The following is a 16,664-nucleotide window of genomic DNA, read 5'->3' as shown; positions in this document are numbered from 1 at the left end:
GTGAGCCATCTCCCCTTCGCAGAATTTTCCTTCAACAATCAGCTTCATTCCTCCACCGGGCTATCACCATTCTATGCCAACTATGGCTATCATCCCGCAACTCTCCCGGATCTCCCCCTTGATGTCCCGGTGCCTGAAGTGGCTCAACGGCTCCGGCTCCTACGAGAACTGAGGCGGACACTAACGCAACAACTCCAGGCCGCTCAGCAGCGGCACAAGATGCAGGCAGACCGTAGACGCACAGAGTTCCCCAGGTACAAAGACGGGGACAAGGTGTGGCTTTCCACACAGCATCTCAAGCTGTCCTGTCCCTCCCGAAAACTGGGACCCCGTTACCTTGGTCCCTTCGAGATCGTGAGTATGGTCAACAACGTTGCAGCCAAGCTCCGGTTGCCTACTTCCCTGGGAATCCACACGGTATTCCACGTGTCCTTGTTGAAACCACACTGTGCCAACCCGTTCCCAGACCGGGCGCCTGCTCCACCACCTCCCATCCAGGTGAATAACGATGACGAGTACGAAGTCCAGGAGATCCTGGACTCCCGCCGCCGGCGTGGGGTCCTGGAGTATCTCATCCACTGGAAGGGGTACGGTCCCGAGGAGCGTTCCTGGGAGCTCTTGGGGAATGGCTATGCGGCCGCCAAGGTGCGGGAGTTCCATCGGGCTCACCCCGAGAGGCCTTCCCAGGGTAGTGTCCCGAGGCCGCTCCTTGGTGGGGGGCTCTGTCAGGAAGCAGGGGGTGTTACCCCTACTCGGGGACCATGGGCACGGCGCAGGGCACGGGTTCCCCTTCAGCTCGGTAGAACACCCGGTGCCCGAGGTGCGGGTGCGTGGCGTGTGCGCAGTATGCAGGCTGCGTGCGCATTCCTGGGTGCATAGCATTCCTGCATTATCTGGCTGTCAGGTGTGAGCCTTGCTGGGGGAAGTTCCCAGTACACACCTTCCACCTTCCTCGCCTGCCATTGGTTCCTGGGGAGGGTGGTTCCTACCTTCCCTGGCTATAAAGACCTGGCCTGAGCTCTGGCTCATTGCTGAGTTATTCCTCCTTATGGTGAACACCTAGCCTCCCTGCAGATCCTCCTATTGCCTGTTGTTTCTTTGTATCCTTCCCGGCTACTGACCCCTGGACTGTCTTCCGCCTTGAACCTTCGCTGCCTGCCTCGACCCGGATTGGACATTGACTACCCCTCTTGGATTATCCCTAAACTTGTACCGCGTTCTGGGCTGTCAGCTGCTTACTGCCAGTGGGTTCCTCATCCCACTACTGGCTCCCTAGGAGGCTTGACAGGTGGACACAATATCTTCTATTTTGCTTATTTTCTTATCCTCCCTTGAGCGTTTTTTGCAACATGGGCAGAAACCGCACCAGGTGAAGACATTGTATTTGAATCTTCTTTCACATAACTGTGTACGATGCGGTTTCTGACAGTGGGGGCTCTTTTAAATAAAAAGGGCGGTTTTTGGGGGATGAGTTCTCCTATAACTGGATCGTTCATTAGAACATTCCAATTCTGGTGGATTATTCTTTTAATTTGGGGGCAAATGATGGAATAGGTGGTAGAAAATGCAAATTTATATTTTTCTTTATTTTGTATTGTCTGATCATCGTTCTAATGAACGATCCAGTTATAGGAGAACTCATCCCCCCAAAAACGCCCTTTTTATTTAAAAGAGCCCCCACTGTCAGAAACCGCATCGTACACAGTTATGTGAAAGAAGATTTAAATACACCTAAATCGTGGTGCGGTTTCTGCCCATGTTGCAAAAACCGCTCAAGGGAGGATAAGAAAATAAGTAAAATAGAAGATATTGTGTCCACCTCCAAATCTACCTCCAAAAAAGTTAGAGGGAGAACATTGAGGAAGCTAAAGGTCCGAGTTGCTGAGCATATTAAGAATATTAGAAAAGGGCTTGAGACCCATAGTGTCTCTGCACACTATAAAAAATTCAATCAAAAATATCCCGTTGGTCTCAAATTTTGTGGCGTGGAACTTGTGAAACGCCACTGGCGAGGAGGTAACCCCGCCACACAGATTAATAAAAGGGAGGCTCAATGGATTTATGAAATGAACACATTGCAGCCACACGGACATAACATTGAATGGGACATCAAATCGGTCTGCATGGTCTGATCCTCTTGAAAATATTCTGTTCTGTTTTAGTATATAAGCAAATTCTGTGAATGTTTTTACATATATTTATCATATATTTTCAATTTTTATATTTAATGTATTTCTTAATGATACTAATTTTGATAGAATGTTTTAATGTAAGTTATTGGAGCCATTTTCTAATATTGGCAGTCTATATGTATTTATAGTAATATAATTACAATATACAATTCTTTAACATACAGCCGGACAACAGAAGTCCATACTTGTTCCGGGGTTAAGGGTTGTTATATACCTGTTGACTTTCAGCGGCATTTGCACCGCAGCCCCTGACGAAGCTAAGTGCGAAACCCCGGTCGGGCAATTTTATACGCATGTGAAAACTGCAAAATCTGTGAGTAGAATAAAACTTTTCTTAACTCCAAGTGTTGAGGGTACTGCACCATCTCTTTGTCCTTTTTGTGAAGGTAATCCTGACCAGTTTGGAGTGGGCGGTCGGTGGCTTAAGGCGAGATCTGATTACATGCTGGAGGTGGATAACAGGTTCATTGCATGTGGAGTATAGACTTGTGACAGCTGCCTTTGTATATGCGAAGCGAAGGAAATTGCTGCTGAAAATCACATGTGGAATATAGACTTGTGACAGCTGTCTCTGTATATGCGAAGTACGGACTTGCGATCGCCACCTCTGTAGCAGATTACGAACTTGACTCTCTGCGTTTATGGTTCTATACGATAACTACTCTAATACATGCTTTAGATATAGCGCAGTACCCGTATTATGTTTTATTTTCGTATTAAGGAGTTTGAACCTACCCCATTTAAGGGCACCGCTGCTCTAGTCCAGTATTTCACATCAACCATCTTCTGTTCTGCAATTTTTTTAACCCCTAACCGGTATATTAGACGCTGTTTTTATAACAGCATCTAATATACCTGCTACTTGGTCTTCTGGTGGTCCCTTTTGCTTGGATCGACCACCAGAGGACACAGGCAGCTCTGTAATAAGTAGCACCAAGCACCACACTACACTACCCCCCCCCCCCCGTCACTTATAAACCCCTTATTAACCCCTGATCACTCTATATAGACTCCTTGATCACCCCCCTGTCATTGATCACCCCCCTGTAAGGCTTCATTCAGACGTCCGTATGTGTTTTTTTTCGGATCCACGGATCCATCGATCAGATCCGCAAAACATATATGGATGTCTGAATGGAGCCTTACAGGGTGGTGATCAATGACAGGGGGGTGATCACCCCATATAGACTCCTTGATCACCCCCCTGTCATTGATCACCCCCCTGTCATTGATCACCCCCCTGTAAGGCTCCATTCAGACGTCATATGTGTTTTGCGGATCTGATTCATGGATCCGTGGATCCGCAAAACACATACGGACCTCTGAATGGAGCCTTACAGGGGGGTGATCAGGGAGTCTATATGGGGTGATCACCCCCCTGTCATTGATCACCCCCCTGTAAGGCTCCATTCAGACGTCCTCCGCAAAACACGGACACCGCGGATCTGCAAAACACATACGGACAACTGAATGGAGCCTTACAGGGAAGTGATCAATGACAGGGTGGTGATCACCCCATATAGACTCACTGATCACCCCCCTGTAAGGCTCCATTTAGACATTTTTTGGGCACAAGTTAGCAGAAATAGATTTTTTGTTTTTTTGTTTTTTCTTACAAAGTCTCATATTCCACTAACTTGTGTCAAAAAATAAAATCTCACATGAACTCACCATACCCCTCATGGAATCCAAATGCGTAAAAGTTTTTAGACATTTATATTCAGACTTCTTCTCACGCTTTAGGGCCCTTAAAATGCCAGGGCAGTATAAATACCCCACATGTGACCCCATTTCGGAAAGAAGACACCCCAAGGTATTTGCTGAGGGGCATATTGAGTCCATGAAAGATTTAACTTTTTGTCCCAAGTTAGCGGAAATGGAGACTTTGTGAGAAAAAACAAAAAAACAATCAATTTCCGCTAACTTGTGCCCCCCAAAAAAATCTTCTATGAACTCGCCATGCCCCTCATTAAATACCTTGGGGTGTCTTCTTTGCAAAATGGGGTCACATGTGGGGTATTTATACTGCACTGGCATTTTAGGGGCCCTAAAGCGTGAGAAGAAGTCTGGGATCCAAATGTCAAAAAATGCCCTTCTAATAGGAATTTGGGCCCCTTTGCGCATCTAGGCTGCAAAAATGTGTCACACATGTGGTATTGCTGTACTCAGGAGAAGTAGGGCAATGTGTTTTGGGGTGTCTTTTTACATATACCCATGCTGGGTGAGAGAAATATCTCTCTATAATGACAACTTTGTATAAAAATGGGAAAAGTTGACTTTAGAGAGATATTTCTCTCACCCAGCATGGGTATATGTAAAAATACACCCCAAAACACATTGTCCAACTTCTTCTGAGTATGGCGATACCATATGTGTGACACTTTTTTGCATCCTAGGTGGGCAAAGGGGCCCACATTCCAAAGAGCACCTTTAGGATTCCACAGGGCATTTTTAACACATTTGGATTTCAAACTACTTCTCACGCATTAGGGCCACTAAAATGCCAGGGCAGTATAACTACCCCACAAGTGACCCCATTTTGGAAAGAAGACACCCAAGGTATTTTGTGATGGGCATAGTGAGTTCATGGAAGTTTTAATTTTTTGTCACAAGTTAGTGGAATATGAGACTTTGTAAGGAAAAAAATAAATAAAAAATCATTATTTTCCGCTAACTTGTGACAAAAAATAAAAACTTCTATGAACTCGCTATGCCCATCAGCGAATACCTTAGGGGGTCTACTTTCCGAAATGGGGTAATTTGTGGGTTTTTTCTACTGTCTGGGCATTATAGAACCTCAGGAAACGTGTCACAACCAGACATCTGAGAAGCTCTGACAGATGCCTTTCAGAACTTCCTCCTTGAGCTTTCTTTGTTTTGGTTTTCAGTTCCTCATCTCGTTAGCCTCTCTCAGCTGTCTTGTAGTTGGACTGATTGCATCCCTTTAAATTCCTCCCCATAATGCATTAGTGTGCAGTTTATACAACTTCCTGGAGTGTGTGTGCATGCTGAATCTATTTCCCAGTCTTTTATAAGATAAGTGTTGTACATTCATTTGTGATTTTATGTTTGCTGGATCTCTGGTGACCCTGACTCCCTCCGTGTCTAGTGTAGGGAGCCGGTGGTCGTGTCCCCTCACTATTATAGGGTGTTCAGGTGTTATACAGTCGAGGTACGAGGATATGCGATCATCTACCATTGGGATGTTCGCATAGGCTGAGCAGTCAGGGAGAGTGCCAGGTCTTATGTATGACCGGTTCAGCTTGCGTTCATGGAGTTTGTTCTGAGCCTAAGATCTCACCCCCGGATACGTTCTCCGGGGGTAGTGAGAATTTTGTGCGTTTTAGAGAGGCTTGCAAACTCCATTTTCGCCTTCTTCCCCATTACTCTGGTGATGAGGAACGGAGGGTGGGGATCATTATATCACTGCTCAGGGGTAACGCTCAGTCGTGGGCTTTTTTGCTGCCGGTGGGGGCACGGCCCCTCCGTTCAGTGGATGAATTCTTTTTAGCCCTGGGTCAGATATATGATGATCCGGATCGTATTGCTTTGGCTGAGTCTAGACTACGTCAGTTATGCCAGGGTAAACAATCCGCAGAGATATACTGCTCAGAATTTCGGAGATGGGCAGCTGATACTGGTTGGAATGATGCTGCACTCCGAAGTCAATTATGCCATGGTCTTTCAGAGGGATTGAAAGATGAATTTGCCTTTCATGAGAGGCCTATCTCCTTGGACTATGCTATGTCTCAGGCCGTTCGTATTGACAGGTGTCTTAGAGAGAGAGGAGAGATCTCTCCTTCCTGTCATACTCAATTCCAGGACAGTGCAGCGGTCTCATTCTGTGCGCAGGGGTCTCAGTCGCTGTCAGCCCCTTCTGAACAGGAGCCCATGCAGCTGGGGTTGATTGCCTCTGACAATAGAAGATTCAGCCTGCATGGGAAGGTTTGCTTTTGTTGTGGAGGTATAAATAATTTGGCAAATGTTTGTCCCTCTAGGAGATTCAGGCAGTTTTTTGGGAGTAATAAAGAAACAAAAGGGAAAAAATCTTTTAAAAATGTTCCATCTGTTACTATTGGCAGGGTTGAGGCAGAAATTGAAGGTTTTCCGTTTGCTTGTAGTTCCCGTTTTGTCTTACCTGCCAGGTTGGCGCTAGCGAGCAAGAACATTTTTTGTGAGATTTTTGTAGATAGTGGAGCAGCTGTCAATCTCATTGATAATCAATTTGCGATAACTCATGGTTTCCAGGTATGCACTTTGGGAAAGGATATTCCTGTTTTTGCTATTGATTCCGCTCCACTTTCTCAGAAATCATTAAAGGGCATAGTTCACAATATCCGTTTAATTGTGAGTGATGCTGATGTTGAGGATGTGTCATGTTTCGTCCGTAGCAGATTACCTACTCCTCTTGTGTTGGGGCTACCCTGGCTCACTAAACATAACCCCACCATTGATTGGCAAGCGAGGCAAATAAATGGTTGGTGTGACTTTTGCAGAGAGAATTGCCTCACAACATCTGTTTCTTAGGTTTCTACTAAGACTGTACCACCTTTTCTCTCTGAATTTTCGGATGTCTTCTCTGAGAGTGGAGTTCAGGATTTGCCCCCGCACAGGGAGTACGATTGCCCTATTAATCTCATCCCAGGCGCCAAGCTGCCAAAAATCTTGTTTATACAATCTTTCCCAACCTGAAAGGGTCGCTATGCGTGCTTATATCTCTGAGAGTCTGAGAAGAGGACACATACGACCCTTGAAGTCACCTGTTGACGCTGGTATTTTCTTTGTTAAGAAAAAAGATGGTTCTTTAAGACCTTGTCTGGATTTCAGGGAGCTGAACAGTATCACTATTCGTGACCCTTATCCGCTTCCTCTGATCCCGGACCTGTTTAACCAGATTGTTGGGGCTAAAGTCTTTTCCAAATTCGATCTAAGAGGGGCATACAACCTGGTCAGGGTCAGAGAAGGAGACGAATGGAAGACGGCCTTCAATACCCCTGAGGGCCATTTTGAGAATTTGGTTATGCCTTTTGGTTTGATGAATGCTCCAGCCGTTTTTCAGCATTTCGTGAACAGCATTTTTTATCATTTAATGGGAAAATTTGTATTAGTGTATTTGGATGACATTTTGATTTTTTTCTCCTGATTTCAAAACTCATAAGGAACACTTACGTCGGGTCTTGCTCATCCTGCGGGAGAATAAATTATACGCGAAACTGGAAAAATGTGTGTTTGCGGTTCCAGAAATTCAATTTCTGGGGTTTCTTCTCTCTGCTTCTGGTTTTCGCATGGACCCCGAGAAGGTCCGCGCTGTGCTTGAGTTGGAGCTTCCTGAGAATCAGAAGGCGCTGATGCGTTTTTTGGGCTTTGCCAATTATTACAGGAAGTTTATTTTGAATTATTCCTCTGTTGTTAAACCACTCACTGATATGACCAGAAAGGGGGTAGATTTTTCTTCCTGGTCGGTAGAGGCGCGTAAGGCCTTTTCTAATATCAAGGAGAGTTTTGCTTCTGCTCCCATCTTGGTACAACCTGATATTTCTCTACCCTTCATAGTTGAGGTGGATGCTTCTGAGGTGGGTGTGGGTGCGGTCTTGTCTCAGGGTTCCTCTCCTGCCAAATGGCGACCGTGTGCCTTTTTCTCGAAGAAACTCTCCTCCGCAGAGAGAAATTACGATGTAGGAGATAGGGAGTTGTTGGTCATCAAATTGGCTTTTGAGGAATGGCGCCATTGGCTGGAGGGAGCCAGACACCCTATTACCGTGTTTACGGACCATAAAAATCTGGCCTACTTGGAGTCAGCCAAGCGTCTGAACCCGAGACAGGCCAGATGGTCTTTGTTCTTTTCAAGATTAAATTTTGTTGTCACGTTCCGCCCTGGGGTTAAGAATGTGAAGGCAGATGCCCTGTCACGTTGTTTTCTGGGAGGTGGGAATTTTGAAGACCCGGGTCCCATTTTGGCTGAAGGTGTGGTGGTCTCTGCTCTTTTTCCTGAATTGGAGGCAGAGGTGCAGGTAGCCCAGTCAGAGGCTCCTGATCTTTGTCCTCCTGGGAGGTTGTTTGTGCCTCTCTCTTTAGGACACAAGATTTTTAAGGAACACCACGATACTGTCCTTGCTGGGCACCCGGGGGCAAGAGCCACAGTGGATCTCATCGCTCGGAGATTCTGGTGGCCTGCGCTTCGTAAGTTGGTTGAGGCTTTTGTGGCAGCCTGCGAGACTTGCGCTCGTGCCAAAGTCCCTCATTTACGGCCATTAGGTCCTCTCCTTCCCTTACCCATTCCTTCCCGTCCTTGGACACATCTGTCCATGGACTTCATAACGGACCTGCCTCGTTCCTCGGGAGGACTGTGATTCTGGTGGTGGTGGACCGTTTTAGCAAAATGGTGCATTTCATCCCTTTTCCTGGTTTGCCCAATGCTAAGACGCTGGCGCAGGCATTTATTGATCACATTGTCAAATTGCATGGTATTCCTTCAGACATAGTCTCTAATAGGGGCACGCAGTTTGTTTCCAGATTCTGGAAGGCTTTCTGTTCTCGCTTGGGGGTTCGGTTGTCATTCTCTTCTGCTTTCCACCCGCAGTCGAATGGCCAGACAGAGCGTGTCAATCAGAATCTGGAGACATATCTGCGCTGTTTTGTGGCGGAGAATCAGGAGGATTGGTGTTCTTTTTTGTCCCTTGCTGAGTTTGCTTTAAATAACCGTTGTCAGGAGTCCTCTGATAAGTCACAATTTTTTGGTGCATATGGGTTTCATCCGCAGTTTGGGACATTCTTTGGAGAGGGGTCTTCTGGTTTACCTGATGAGGACAGATTCTCCTCATCTTTGTCATCGATTTGGCAAAAGATTCAGGATAATCTAAAGAGCATGAGTGAGAGATATAAGCGTGTGGCAGATAAGAGATGTGTGCCTGGTCCGGACCTGAATGTTGGTGATCTGGTGTGGTTGTCTACCAAGAATATCAAATTGAAGGTTCCCTCCTGGAAGTTGGGTCCTAAGTTTATTGGGCCTTACAAAATCGTGTCTGTCATCAATCCTGTTGCCTACCGTCTTGATCTTCCTCAGACTTGGAAGATCCATAATGTTTTTCATAAGTCCTTATTAAAACCTTATGTTCAACCCATTGTACCCTCGCCTTTGCCTCCTCCTCTAATTATGGTTGATGGTAATCTTGAATTTCAGGCCTCTAGGATTGTGGATTCTCGTGTTGTCCGCGGTTCTCTCCAGTACCTTGTTCATTGGGAGGGTTATGGTCCTGAGGAGAGGATGTGGGTCCCAGTGATGGACATTAAGGCCACTCGTCTCATCAGGGCTTTCCATAGGTCCCATCCTGAGAAGGTGGGCTCTGAGTGTCCGGAGTCCACTCGTAGAGGCAGGGGTACTGTCACAACCAGACATCTGAGAAGCTCTGACAGATGCCTTTCAGAACCTCTTCCTTGAGCTTTCTTTGTTTTGGTTTTCAGTTCCTCATCTCGTTAGCCTCTCTCAGCTGTCTTGTAGTTGTACTGATTGCATACCTTTAAATTCCTCCCCATAATGCATTAGTGTGCGGCTTATACAACTTCCTGGAGTGTGTGTGCATGCTGATTCTATTTCCCAGTCTTCTACACGATAAGTGTTGTACATTCATTTGTGATTTTATGTTTGCTGGATCTCAGGTGACCCTGACTCCCTCCGTGTCTAGTGTAGGGAGCCGGTGGTCGTGTCCCCTCACTATTATAGGGTGTTCAGGTGTTATACAGTCGAGGTACGAGGATATGCGATCATCTACCATTGGGATGTTTGCATAGGCTGAGCAGTCAGGGAGAGTGCCAGGTCTTATGCATGGGTCTCCCTTTTTGTTCCTTAGTTTTGGATCCAGTAAGTCATATGTTCATTTTGTATTGTCTTGTTTCCTGTACACCTTCCGTGACAACATGACAGGTGCTCAGAAAGTCAGAGTTGCTTCAAAAAGCGGAAATTCACATTTTTGTACCATAGTTTGTAAACGCTATAACTTTTACCCAAACCATTTTTTTTTTTACCCAAACATTGTTTTTTTTATCAAAGACATGTAGAACAATAAATTTAGAGAAAAATTATATATAGATGTCGTTTTAAAAAAAAAAATTACAACTGAAAGTGAAAAATGTCATTTTTGTGCAAAAATTTCGGTAAATTTCGATTAATAACAAAAAAAGTAAAAATGTCAGCAGCAATGAAATACCACCAAATGAAAGCTCTATTAGTGAGAAGAAAAGGAGATAAAATTAATTTGGGTGGTAAGTTGCATGACCGAGCAATAAACGGTGAAAGTAGTGTAGTGCAGAATTGTAAAAAAGTGGTCTGGTCATTAAGGGTTTTTAAGCTAGGGGAGCAGAGGTGGTTAAATTATAGAAAAGAAAAAAAAACACCACTTGCAATTATACTAGTAACATTTAATAATCTGTGTGTACCAATCCTGTGACTTTTGATTTATATGCCTTATAACAAAATATCTGGAAAATGGAACAGTGCAAAATGAAAGACTAATCCTGCATCAATCCAGCAGTAATACTATTAGTAGGCCACAGTTCTCCGTGGCTTCCAAAAGGTGCACCATTATTATTGAGAACAAAGAGGTTGAGATTGTGGACTGGAGGGCTCACTCCTCTCAGTCACAGCAGGATGATGTAGAGCTTACCTCTAAGTTTTACACTGTGACTTCGATCCAGAGGTTCCATAGTTCCTCCTTCTCCTCCTCCATGCAAAACCCAGAAAAGCAGGGGCTTAACTACCAAAGAGGCAGACCATGTGACTTTTAAATGGGGTTAGGTGGAAACCCTTCTGTCCTTTGTGTGGGGCCTGGTTTGATCCTTGCTATGAGGCCCTAAATTCTCTATGTACACCAGTGCAGAAAATTTTCTCATTTGCATCCTGTCATCACTGTCTCCTCCTAGTTAGGTAACAAAACTCCAACACACACCATAAAACATGGTCAAGAGATTCTCCCTGTTAATGACTTGTGAGAACAGTCAGCATTTGGACTGCCATGAGGAGGAGGAGGAGGTTCAGAGGGAGACAGGGGACCCAAAAATAATTGTGTTGGTAGTAGTAGCAACCATAGCCAGGTGGTGGCAGCGGTGTATGCAACATTATCACTTGTGGCAAATACAGAGCAGTCAATCAGGACAGGGTCATGGTGCTTGCAATGACATATCACAGTCTTATAAAAGTGGCGGGGAGGTTGAGGACTATGACGATGAGTGTGTGTTCAACAGGACCTGGGAACAGAATAGGGGTGCAGAGGAGGAGATGACATCAGAGGAGGAGGGTGGTGGCAACAACAGCAATAAAGAGCAGAGGCAATATAAAGGCAGAACCACCGAAAGAACTGCCAGTCCCATATCTGCTTCTGGAAATGGTTGTGCCACTGATATTGTAGGAGTAGACCCAAAACATGGCAGACCTAAGCCAAGCTCGGCGAAGTGTGCTATTATCTCCCATCTGGCAGTTTTCTCCACAATGCCAGAAGATAAAAGCATATCCGTGTGCAGGATCTGCAGGATTAAAATAAGCTGTGGTGTTCAATCACAAACATAAGCACTATTGCTGTATTGCCACACATGCAGCGGCAGCACTATATCCAGTGGGAAAATATAAATGGTCTCCTTTGTGGCAGCTAGGCCTGACCCATATGCAGTACAGTGTCTTTGTCATCCTCATCATCATTTACTGTTTCTACCACTCAGATTCCTGCTCCTCCTCGTCTACTCTGTAAACAACCATTGATAGCAGAATGTGTGGCCAGGAAACAGTGCTAGACATCCAGCAATCTATTGGAACGCAAGCTTAACTCCTACCTGATTAAGTTGCTGGTGGTGCAGTCGCTACTGTACCACTTAGTAGAGTCTGCTGCCTTTAGGGAGCTGATGGCATACGTTCAGCCTCACTGAAAGATACCTAGCCAGAATAGTTTCTCCAAAAAAGCCATAACTGCCTGGTACTCTTATGTGACAGAAAACATGTTCCTTTCAAGTCTTGCTGTGCAACAAAGTGCATGCCATGGTGGACAACAGTTGTTTCAGAAAGGAGCATTATATGTCTTTTGTCAATGTTTTTTGTGGAGAGGCAGTACTGCAGCAACAAGGCCAGGTCCTACTGACGCCTCCACATTTGTCTTGCTTTGATTACCAGCAAAAACATCTTTCTCGCTTTCTTTCAGAGAACTCCAACTGGACAAGGTGTTTAGCGACAATGGCTGGAACATCATGACCATGCTGCATTTGGGACAAATAACGCATGCTCCCTGCATGTAATAAACCTAGTCTTGCAATGTATTTTTTTTTTAAGTACGGTGGCTTGCAGAAGGTTCTGGCAATGTCCAGGACACTGTCCTTGCTTTTCAGTCATTCTTATGTGGCAAGTAGAGATGAGCAAAATGAAGTTGACAAAGTGGTATTCGATCCGAATTTCAGGAAAAATTTGATTTAACCAGAAGTCAAATTTCCTTTGTGATAACAAATCATTTTTAGTTTATTTCAAAAAATGGCCACAGCAGCATGAATTCCACAGCTTTGTGATCAGCCACGCTATCTACACCAGCTCGGACCCCAAAGACTTGCAAAAGGAGTATATTGACTCCGAAACGTGTTGTCGCTCTGCACGAATCGAAAATAAAACAATATTTATATACATCCATTGAGGTTGTGTATTTGCGCCAAGAGGTATCATATTTGTGCACTCTCCTAGTACACATCCCCCCCCCCCCCCACTGTATTCTATATCACTCCTCTGGAGGTCCAGCAACTCCACTTACGAGGACTGAAAGATACCGGCAGCACTGACCCTTCGCCCTCACAAGTGTTGTACCTGCATATGCACAACACCAAAAGGTGAGCATAACGACTAACACGTTTTATTCATAAACAGTTTTTTCTACATACTACTCTTTGAGGACCTTTCCCCTTTCTGCCACATTTACATGTTAGAAAGAGGAAGTAAGAAGCCCGGGAATGAGGGATCACCCATAATGCCGTGCAGATAGTCAATCAGCAGATAGCCAGCACCTGTTATGTAACCGCCCTTTAAAAAGTCGCCTCCTGCCCGGTCTCTGCCATTTTACAGTGAACTTTGTGTAGGGAGAGCTGTTACAGACACTAGGGACAGCCTTTATTCACCAAAAATTACTACTGAGCAGGTCAGGGAAGATTATTCATAGTGTAGGGATATAATAGGGAGGGATTATCCACACTGTAAGGAAGAGAGCAGGGGCTATTTAAACATTGTAAAGCCTGGCAAATAGAAGCTATTCTATTACACCTTGCTGTACTAATTGGACTTAAAAAGTGGTCTAATACTACATATTTTAGGCTGTTTGCATTCTTTGATACATCAGTAATCCTTGATTCTGCTATTGGTGCAAAACTGTGGACTCCTCATGTGTTTGCTACCTTTACCACTCTGACTGGGCCACTGTGTTGACTACTCATAGTAACATAGTTACATAGTAAAATAGTTTATAGGGCTGAAAAAAAGACATCTGTCCATCTAGTTAAGCCTGTTATCCTGCAAGTTGATCCAGAGGAAGTAAAAAAAAAAAAAACTGAGGTAAAAGCCAATTTTCCCCACTTTAGGGGAGAAAATTCCTTCCCGACTCGAATCAGGCAATCCGAATAACTCCCTAGATCAACTACTCCTCTCTAGTAGCTATAGCTTGTAATAATATTACACTCCAGAAATACATCCAGGCCCCTCTTGAACTCTTTTAGTGGGGGCGGAGCTAGCCGCGTCAGGAAATGGCCGCTTGACCCGTGAGCTCCTCTTAACAGCACCTGTATTCAGTAATCTACGGGTTCCCACCCCACTTTAACATGGGAAAATCAACCAAGGAGAGGTCCAAGGAATCTCAGATGACCCCCAAACATACTAAGGGACAATCGGACCTTGACAAGTACCTGAAAAAGAAATCGTCCTCGCCGGCTGTGAGATCCAAGATGGCGCAGGAAGCAGCCGCCGCAATGAATTATACAGAGGACTCTGATGACGAGGGTTCCTGCAAAATGTCGGAGACGAACAGTGAACGTGGCTTTTAATGTGTAAAAAAACTGATTTGATACATATGCAAATTAACCTGAGATGAGTCCTGTACGTGAGATGAGTCAGGGACAGGACTCATCTCAGGTTAATTTGCATATGTATCAAATCAGTTTTTTTACATAATAAAAGCACACAGAGCTATGGGGACTGGGTATTGCGGATCTGCTAGTGGCCATCTAACAACCCATGTCCTCAGCTCTATACACAAAATCACGGTGACAGGTTCCCTTTAAGCACAGGTAAAAATAGGCAGTACAGGGAACAAAACTGTGGAATTAAGGGGTAATTGAATACACAGTGAAAAGTTGAAATAGGGCCACCAAGGTGATATTATTCACCACAATCCAATACTCCAAAAAATAAAATAAAAATGACAGTTATAGAATCCTCTTCTATGTTTGTGTACAAACCTTTCCTCCAGACGCAGAGGCTGTCCCCTCATCACAGTCACAGTCCTGGGGATAAATAGATGATTGGAGAGATCTCTGTACTGAACCTTGATATATTTATACATAGTAATTAGATCTCCCTGCAGTTATCTTTTTTCTAACGTAAATAACCCTAATTTTGATAATCTTTCAGGGTACTGTAGTCCACTCATTCCAGTTATTACTTTAGTTGCCCTTCTCTGTCTGCCTTGTTCACAGGAGCCCAGAACTGTACACAGTACTTTATGTGTGGAGCCTGTAGCAGAGAAGTCAGCCCAGTTCTCCAGGAACCCAAAAACCTCCTTCCTACACCACTTGTTTACCTCACTAATCTCCCGCTTCCTTTCTTGTGTGGCTCATCGTGCTAAAGGTAGTATTTTGGAAAACACTACCTTTGAGGTCCTTGCCCTAAGCTTGTGACCTAAATCCCTAAAATAATTTTTAAGGATGCTTCACCTACCTCTAACTTTGTAATTCGTTCAGATATGGACCATGACTGCTCAATCTTCTCCAGCCCCTCCCAGTAATCGTCAACCCAATCCGCGATGTGTCGAACTCAAATGCCAGGAAGACAACACACCGTTCGACGATCCCAGTCTTTGTGACAGATCACCCTATCTGTACCCCTAATAATTGAGTCTTCCACTACTAGCACCTGTCTGACCTGCTCTCCTGGTCCCCTGCTTATTGAAGCTGACATTCTACTGTCTGGCAGAGGAAGTGTCCAGCTGCAGCAGTGCTCTCACTGAATTGACATCCCCCTCATCTGTCAACCTTGCAAACCTGTTGGGGTGTGTCAGATCAGGTCTAGCCTCCCTGGCACTCTTCCCTCCACCCCGCTTTATAACAGCTATCCAGCTACCTACCTCACTTTCCTGAGCCTCCATACTACCACCCTCCTCCACATCTACCCCATAGAGTGCCTACTCAGTGAGCAGCAAACTTTGTTCCAAATTGCCAATGCTTCTGAGTGTTGAAGCGGCCCAAGTAGGATACATGATGTGCGATTCCAAGCAAGCAATTTACTGACATTTTGAACAAAGATATGTACCCTGAAACGATTGTTCTAGGACTGCATACATTAGACGAGATGTGCACTAGACTGCGCTGTCAATAATGGATCACATACTAAATTGGGTTTAAGCAAGAAAAGAGAAAAAAAATACAGGGCAGTGATAAGAAACTGATTTACCTTAGTCCCCTCCGAAAGTCCCTGAATCTCAAGTCATGTAATCTAAAGTCACACACTTAATACAAACACACTTGAACTCAAACACGCAAACTCTCATAAACTTGCTTTGTTTGTCTGATTGTATATGTGCAGCTCCCAAACAGCTCATGTGTTTGCCATCCTCACCACTCTTTCACTGGCTGACTGCGCTGACTCCTCATGCATTTTCCATCCTCACCACTCTGTGACTGGGCCACCGTGTTGACTCCTCATGCGTTTTGCCACCCTCACCACTCTGTGAATGACCACTGTGGTGACCCCTCATGTGGTTGCCAATCAGGATATGCTCATGATTTGGAAGCCAAAAGCAGGAGTGGGTACAAAACACAGAAGACATGCAAATATTGAAATCACGTGCCATCTGTTTTGAATCCACTTCTGTATTCTTTGGCCTTAACAATACTAGTAGATTACTGACCAAATTCTGACCATGTGAAGGCGGATGCTCAAAAGACAGGATCCGTTTTTTGGGGGTTGTTCTTATGGCTGATCAGAAGGGCTAAATAAAGAAGGGAAAAATAAAAATAAAATGTCTCTGCAGAGTTTGACAAGCAGACATCTTAGTTTCCTAATCTTCCATCCTTCTCCCCACCTTCTGAACACCCCATCCTGCCACCCTTAATACTATGACCACTGTGCTCCCCAAAACTATACTGCAGAAATAGTCCGCTTGAAAATACTAGTACCACATAGATAGTGCTCCTTTCAATATTTATTGCCACACAGTGCCCTAAAACATAATTGTGCCCAGCAAATAG

The sequence above is a fragment of the Bufo gargarizans genome, chromosome 5 (assembly GCF_014858855.1).
Source record: "Bufo gargarizans isolate SCDJY-AF-19 chromosome 5, ASM1485885v1, whole genome shotgun sequence".
Taxonomy (NCBI): domain Eukaryota; kingdom Metazoa; phylum Chordata; class Amphibia; order Anura; family Bufonidae; genus Bufo; species Bufo gargarizans.
The sequence above is the reverse complement of the archived record's forward strand: the minus strand, read 5'-3'. Positions refer to the sequence as shown.